General features: G+C 37.3%; 1 pseudogene; it reads right to left on the bottom strand.

Annotated features, from left to right (window-relative positions):
- Positions 1-6,076: 6,076 nt before the first annotated feature.
- Positions 6,077-6,996, bottom strand: LOC136245254 (NADH-ubiquinone oxidoreductase chain 5-like; annotated as a pseudogene).
- Positions 6,997-7,200: the final 204 nt, after the last annotated feature.

Genomic DNA, 7,200 nt, shown 5'->3' with positions numbered 1-7,200 from the left:
ACTACACATTGCTCTTCTGTTATGTACACTCCCCCAGACCTAAACAGATAGAAAAGGCCATTTCATATAAATTCTCTGTATAGTACAGTGTCCATCATCAACTTCTGTTTGCTGTCAGCACTGTAATGTTTATTCAAGTATTCTGTATTATTCGCTTTCTTGCGTACTATAGCTACAAGCTCAGTACAAAGAAATTTCACAATTTTTGTTGATGGTCAATGACATATTGAACTTACCTCTTTGTAAAAGAATGCTTTGTGTATACTAATGACTTGAAAAGTTTCTCCCTTAATGAAATGGGCCACCCACCTCGTGCCTGGATGAATAGAAGGAAGCAGAGCTTATTTGTAGTGGATAAAGTTATAATGTTTTAGGCAGCTTGCAAATGATGTCTCCAATCAGTGTTAGCCACTTGTTCTGTGAGCAACGTGCACACATCAATGTATGTGTAGCACAAAGCTCTTTAGGCATATCACCTGCATACAATTGCTTTTATATAGCGCATTTTTGAAGGAGTGTCCTTTTTACATCAAACTGAGAACAACACCAGATGGTACTAAATTATTTGTAAAAGAGATGAATAGCCAACACAGCCATGAGCTATTGAAGGTTAGCTGATTTTACATATATTATTCTGGTTTAACATTACCATGGAATGCTATAGGAAACTTATATGCACATGCCTAAACAACGTCGACTTGATTCCGACACTCAGAAAGAAGTAGCTGAGATGTTGCAATTGAAACCTAACAAAAAGCTACTGCAAAATCATTTAGTGTGTTTAACCGGAAAGCCTGTAATATTGAAAGATATACACAATCTTTCTTCTAAGTGTGCAAATTATGAAAACAATTTTCAGGAGTTACTTACAGAGATGAGAAAAGTGAAAGGTACAGTATTGTGGTTTGTGGATCATTATTATGCAATGTTGGAATGCAGGGGCCGAAATCAGAAGTTTTATTGATGAAGGAAAGACACTACAAGCTATTTACTTTCAAACAGCAGAAATGAAACATATGTTCAGTGTTTACCCCGAAGTATTGTTCGTTGATGCAACATACAAGCTGAATGATTTGCACATGCCGCTCTATATACTTTTAGCCATTGATGGAAATGGTGAGAGTGAGATTGTCTGCTTATGGGTTGTCCAAAATGAAGACAAAGTTACAATTACTAATCTTTTCGCAGAATTCAAAAGGTGCAATGAAAACGCTACACTTGTACAATGTGTGATGACTGACAAAGACATGACTGAACGAGATGTCATTAAAGAGCAATTTCCTCAAGCTGGCTTAGCTATTTGTTTGTTTCACACCTTACGCACTATGAGGAGAGAAATATCTTGTGATAAACTTGGCATCTCTCAAGGTGAGAGAGTAATGTGTCTAGAGCTTCTTTCAAAAATGGCATACTCTAAGAGTGAAGAGGCTTACCAGGAGTATTATGAAGAACTAACTCAGTGTGCACCAAGAAATGTATTAGATTATTTCGAAAGCAATTGGCATTGCATTCGTCATGAGTGGGTTGATGGACTGAAAAATGCCTTGTGCAATTTTATGAATCGGACAAACAATAGACTAGAGAGCATCAATGGAAAGTTGAAGGCTGTTATTACGAGATATTCAGGAATGGTACAATTATTCAATGATCTGATGCAGTGTATCCAATCTCTCAAGCTTGAAAGGGATCATCGAACTTCAGAAGTAACCATGAAAAGGCGAGTTCATAGTTTTACAGCTGAATCTGTACTAGGGAAGTACTCTGCTGTTCTAACACCTTATGCATTTGAATTTGTAAGCAATCAATTGCAATATTCACGAAAGGTTACAGTTAGAGATGACATCGACGACTTTAGCTGCAGTATTGATTCCAGTGAGGGACAGCTTGTGACCAGTACAGTCAATTGCTCGTGTACCTTTATCACATCAATGAAGTTGCCATGTCATCATATATTTGCTGTGAGGCGTCATAAAGGCTTGGATGAGTACACGGAAGATGTTTGTGTAGAAAGGTGGAAATTGTGCCATTTTTTGCAGCATCATCGGGTTTATCAAAGAGATTCAGAGACTGTAGGGGAAGACAATGTTGGTGCTAACGAGGAAGAATCTAGCGGTGTGGATTTCATCTGTACAGAGCAACAGGAGACCAATACTAGTGCAATATTGACAGAGCAAAAGAAATACAAAAAAGCTTTCAAGATCACTCAAAGTTTAGCCCAACAATTATCTTGTTGGGGCATGAAAGAATTCGAGGAAGGTCTATCTTTGTTGAAAGTTGTTAAATCAACGTGGGAGCAAGGAAAGAAGTTGGCAGTGGTAGACGCTGATTCTAGTGAAGGACAAGCAGGTACATATTTGTGTTTGTACACAATAGCATATACACTGGCTTAAAATATAGTCCTGAATGATATTCAGGAAAATGAGCAGAGTGAGGATGAAAGTTCACTTGATGTGCTGTTGCAAACAATGGAAGCCATGGATGGTACAAGTTAGAAGATTAGAAATTTCATATTTAATATTAATCAAATAGGTGATATTAATTATGAAACCAGCCAGCATGATGCCAATGAAGACAGTGATGGTGTGTTAGCAGAAATAAATGGTAAGATTCCGTGTCTTTGTCATGCATTAGTAATCACCAGATAAACCATCACTCATAGAGGAAATCAGTCCTAATGAAATCAGAATGCCACCTAAAATGAGAAAAAAAGGTAGACCCAAAGGTGCCGGTTTAACTGTGATCGGATTGCCGAGAAAGACGGGGAAGTCACAAAAGACAGTGCCGTTTGTAAAGAAATCACAATGGGAAAAAAGTAAAGGTAATGTATTGTTACCTGGAACATTTATTGTACATGGGAAGAAAGGTCTACAAATATAATCCCACAGCAGAAGCCCTTAGTCTAAGTGCAATCACAGCTATGTAATAGTATGTATGTATAATTGTACAAATATAGTTGTACAAATCAAATGTTCATCCATCACACTCCTCGTTTCTGAATGGACATGTGTTCGTAAAGCACACACATAACACTCAATCACTACATAATTCTAACTAACACGCACACACAGGGCAAAGCCTTCAGCTAACATAAACAGTGAAGCCCACCACACTACTCAGGTTCTCACGCAAGACAAGGACAGTTGGTATTTGTTTCCCCACTTAACAACAGATATTATGGCTGGGTGAAGTGCTTTCCCTAATTTACATAAAGTCTGTTTTCCAGTTGGGGATTGTAGTAATGTGATACACTTCTTGTTCAAGGCAACTAGACACATGTGCATGCTATAGCAGACACCATTGGTACTTCGTATAATGCTAAGTTGTGATGCTAAGTTGTGAAATTACTACTCTTAGCAAATGTCATAATTATGGATAAAATTACTTTACTGCTGATATTTAGATGAAACTAAATTCTTTGTTTTGTAGTAATGCTGAGTTGGTTTGTGGATACGGAAATTGCTGATAACGCTATGCATAATGGTGTTCTAATTGATGAGCAATTTGTTGAAGTTCGCCCAGAATGTGTCCCAATGAAGTGTTTGGATGAAAACGTCTGCATTAATACAGTGAAGAAGTATTTTACCATGGATGCTTGGGTGTTAGTTGAAAATGTTGTAAGTGTGATTAAAAGAAGGAGAGAATGGGATTGTGTAACTTGTTGTTCATCACTAAGTGCCTTTGAAAGTATTGCTTGTGAAAGCTGCCTTGACTGGTTTCACCTGAAGTGTGTTGGTTTAAAGGCTGCACCAAAGAAAAAGAATTGGTTTTGTAGAAGCTGTTACAAGTAGTCACTCAGATTGACACATTTTATATATAATGTATACATTTTGCTTTTCCACACAGACTGTTTAATAATCATTACAGTTTAATAATCGGTAAATCATCATTACCATGTATATACGTATGCCAACAAGTAACTTAAGTATTTCCACAATAAGGTTTCAGTGTCTTTGGGATGACCAGCACCTATAGTGTATAAAGCAAATGTATATAATAAATTACTAATGGGCAGTTTATCTCAATTTCTTTTGCCCATTGTCTACATTACCAATGTAGCACCACAATAGCTTAAGTATATCGTATTTATATATGGAAAGGGCAAACATATAGTGACTGTAGTAGGTCTCTCATAACAGACCAGAATGAATACAAAACCGTTCTAGATATTTTTGTTGTACAACAAATTCAAAATATTTTACGAATGAATTTTTTGTTTACATAGCTGTTAGCTGCATGTATAATTAAATTTGTATACATCACTTTGATGTGTTGTATATGAAGCCAGCATACCATTGCTATGTTAGAAGAGTCACATGTGTCCTGCTTGCACTTGCAAAAGATGATGAACCAAACTTATCAAAGAGAGGACCTTTAGGACTCAGTGAGTCATTTTCCACCCAATCGAACAGAGTGCCCATCCTTCCACTCCAGCAAATAATTCCTGCATGATCTACGATATCGCACAGGCTATTTTAGATTGGATTGTGTTCCACAGACTCACATATTTCGTGCTTCAGATGGTAAACCCACAAGAAGCTTTTCTGGTTTAAATACTGTGGTAGTAAAATCAACTAACCTTTGAGGGCTCCACTGGCTCATGGTTGTGTTCATCGTTTATCTCTTTTACAAACAAGCTGGTACCATCAAGTGTTCTCACTTTGATACAAAAAGGACACCTCATCATAAATGCGCTATAAGAACAAGATACAAATTGAAAATTTCAACACAATAGCTAGCAAAACATTCAGCCACACCATAAAATATTATACTGTCTAGCTACAAACTGTTCATAGCTATAATTATGCCGGACAGGAAATAGACTGAACTTAGTGTGCCTATCACACACCACAGCTATAATATTATAACACCCTCACAGGCTTGGTTGAGAAATTGATGGTGGTTACTAGGTAAGAGCACACAAACATATTATTAGCAATTCTGAGAAATATAGAGTGAAAATTACAATAGGACAACGGGCCTTGGAAAACCAATCTTATTACCCAATGCCAGCAAGTTTGCCAGTAAATTGCCACAAACACAAATTACCATACACATATTTATTCACCACATCAACAGCTCAGACAAAGTTTAGTTCTACAAGACACTTAAATTTTATGAGTTTGTCAAGTGATGCCTGGACAGGCTATAACATTGGTTTTGTCAGCTCAAGTCGCATAATAAATTACAATAAAATACAAAGTTGGCTCTAGTCACCAACTGACCATCTACTCTACCCCACCACATTAGTTTTTGTACTGCATTGTGCATATCACTTCAACGATGCTATCATTCTTCTGCAGTGGCTCAATTTGGTGTTGTAAAACAAAACAAACACAATAAAGAAGTATCACAAACCTTTTCATAGGAATGCCTCTGCAAAAGCATGCAAAATCCACTTCGTAATTTTACAGCTTCTCCGAAAAGTGGCAGTTTGGAGCTCGCTTCCTAGCTGCCTCTATGTATAGAGCTCCGCCTGTACAATGTGACGTAATTCACTTCCTCATATCTTTCAATGGCTGTTTCTAACTGTTCAAAAGAACCATATTTTGCTCCAAAGTTTAAAGTCGCCACCCCCTGAGTGTCTCCCTCACTCTGATGTTCACCCGGACGCTCACTATCAGCCATTTTGAACACGTGTGTAACTGCGCACGCGTATTGTGCAGTGCCGTAAAAATAGCTATAGAATTACAATTTACGGGCCCGTAAAAATAGCCACTGTGTACAATCAATCCTTTAATCATCTCTATCTTTCTGTTTGATCACCAACTAGAAGTCCGTTGATAACTTGTAAGGCCAGTTTCAGCAATGGTAAGCTGCAGGCTTCAATTTGGGAAAGCGTTCCTTTCCGTAGTTTAGCCCATCATTCCGTTCCGTTCCATAGAATAGACCCCACCTCATTCCCACACGTTTTTTTTCTCTCTAGCTAGAAGTTAAACCTAATTTAATTTATAAATGACAAAAAGCAGAAGAAGGGGTTTATATAATTTTATATGAAGCTTGGCATTTTAATTTGGTTATAAATAATTTTATATCTAAGGGGAGTATGTGATTAGGATATCATTTATATAAGATCCTAATCACATACTCCCCTTAGATATAAAATTATTTATAACCAAATTAAAATGCCAAGCTTCATATAAAAATATATAAACCCCGCGGAATACTAAACGACTAACTCCTAATAACCAACCACAAATCCCACCTACCACAACAAAGACAAGAGATAAACTCTTTTCAAACATAGTTGCAAAACTCAACAACTGCCGGACATTAAAGGCCCTATCGCACCAAATCCCAATATTATACTACCCAAACTTAAACACACTAATGGTAACAAAGTCAACCAAGTTCCTTCTCTTATACCACCTACACCTTTACCTGACCCTTTTCATAATCCCCCTCCTGCCAATACTAACAAACGAATTGAATATCCTCCTGTAAACAATATAGATACTAATCCCAACCAATAAATACCCCCATAAATATACTGTCCTCCTATTCCTTCTACTATTATATCTTTTGAATAAAACCCCGAAAGAAAGGGAAAGCCCATTAAAGAAAGAGACCCTATTAAAAGTCCCAAATAAGTAATAGGCAGGAAGGCACTTATTCCTCCTAATTTCCGTAAATCTTGTTCTCCTCCTACTGCATGTATTACTGAACCCGCTCCCAAAAACAACAAGGCTTTAAAACATGCGTGTGTTAACAAATGATATAATCCACTTGAAAAACAAAGACCCCCACGTGCCAATACCATCAAACCCAATTGACTACAAGTTGAATAAGCTATCACTTTCTTTAAATCACTTTGTACTAACCCCACACTTCCTGCAAATATCGATGTCACAACCCCTCCTATTCCCAACACTACCAAGTTTACATTACAACACTCAAACAAATATCCAGATCCTATTAATAAAAATACCCCGCGGTCACCATCGTTGCTGCATGAATTAATGCTGAAACCGGAGTTGGACCCTCCATTGCGTCCGGCAATCAAGTATGCAATCCTAGTTGCGCTGATTTCCCTACCGCACCCCAAAATAAACATAATCCTATACTACTTCCAACACTACCGCATCCTTCTCTACCAAACAACTTAATACATCATAATTCAATGTCCCATACTCTTTCAATAACAAAAACATCCCTATCACTAACCTCAAATCTCCCACTCTATTTACTATCATCGCCTTTATC

This window comes from Dysidea avara, chromosome 15 (assembly GCF_963678975.1).
Source record: "Dysidea avara chromosome 15, odDysAvar1.4, whole genome shotgun sequence".
NCBI classification, from domain to species: Eukaryota; Metazoa; Porifera; class Demospongiae; order Dictyoceratida; family Dysideidae; genus Dysidea; species Dysidea avara.
Note: the sequence above shows the minus strand (reverse complement) of the source record. Positions and strands in the feature narration are given on the sequence as shown.